Here is a 1,268-nt window from a genome sequence, read left to right as displayed (position 1 = left end):
AGGAAGCCGACGAGATCGCCAAGAGGGCGTCGAGGAGCCTGCCTCATGAGCCTTGGTCTTTGAGGAGCGGCTCTTCAAGCCTTCAGCAGCCCCACCGGCTGAGGAACCGGTGCCACCTCAGGAGGGGCTCCCCCACCACCAGCCTTAGGAGCCCCTGCCTGCGGTCCAACCTCAGGAGCCCGCCTGCTCCTGGCGCTCGAGCCCCATGAGGGGTGCTAGACCGAAGAGTTCAGGGCGTACCTAGTGCAAGGAACACTGCCAGAGAAGGAGGAAGACGCAGAGCACATGGCCGGCAGGCTACAGCATACTGCATTCAGGACGGTGAGCTGTATCGAAAACGACGAAACGATGTTTCCTTGTGGTGTATCTCCAGGAAGCAGGGATGTGAGCTGTTGGCTGACATACACGGCGGGGATTGCGGGCATCATTCGTCTCCACGCACCTTGGTGGGCAAGTCGTTCCGCAGCGGATTCTACTGGCCCACGGCGCTCAACGACGCGACCGATCTAGTGAGGTCCTACGAGGCATGCCAGTTCCACACCAAGTAAATCCACCAGCCTGCTCAGGGCCTTCAGACCATTCTACTCTCTTGGCCATTCACGGTCTGGGGGCTGGACATTCTGGGTCCGTTCCCTCAAGCGCCCGGGGGCTACCGCTAACTCTACGTCACCATCGACAAGTTCACAAAGTGGGCGGAGTTGGAAGCCGTCCGCACCATCCCAACCGGCTCCGCAGTCAAGTTCATCAAGGGCCTCGTGAGCCAGTTCGGATTCCCTAATCGCATCATCACCGATAACGGCTCGCAGTTCACTAGCAACCTCTTCAAAACATATTGTGCTAACCATGGAACGCAGATATGCTATGCCTCAGTAGCACACCCTAGAAGCAACGGCCAAGCTGAACGTGCCAATGCGTATGTCTTGAGAGGCCTCAAGATGAGAACATTCAAGAAAAAGCTCGAGGCCTGCGGCAGGGGCTGGCATGACGAGCTCCAGCCTGTGCTATGGTCCATCTGCACCACTGCCACCAAGCCAACGGGCGAGACTCCTTTCTTCCTCGTCTACGGAGCCGAAGCGGTCCTCCCTCACGAGGTCAAGCATCGCTCCGCGCGGGTCTTGGCGTTTGACGAGGAGCGCCAGGACACCATGCAGGAGATGGACCTCGTGCTGGGGGAGGAACGCCGCGGCCAAGCCTCACTCCGAGCGGCAAGGTACCAGTAGGTGCTGCGATGGTACCACTACCGCAGCATCCGCTCCAGGACGCTTGAG

Source organism: Triticum aestivum, chromosome 7D (assembly GCF_018294505.1).
Source record: "Triticum aestivum cultivar Chinese Spring chromosome 7D, IWGSC CS RefSeq v2.1, whole genome shotgun sequence".
Classification (NCBI taxonomy): Eukaryota; Viridiplantae; Streptophyta; class Magnoliopsida; order Poales; family Poaceae; genus Triticum; species Triticum aestivum.
This window is presented reverse-complemented; position numbering follows the sequence as displayed.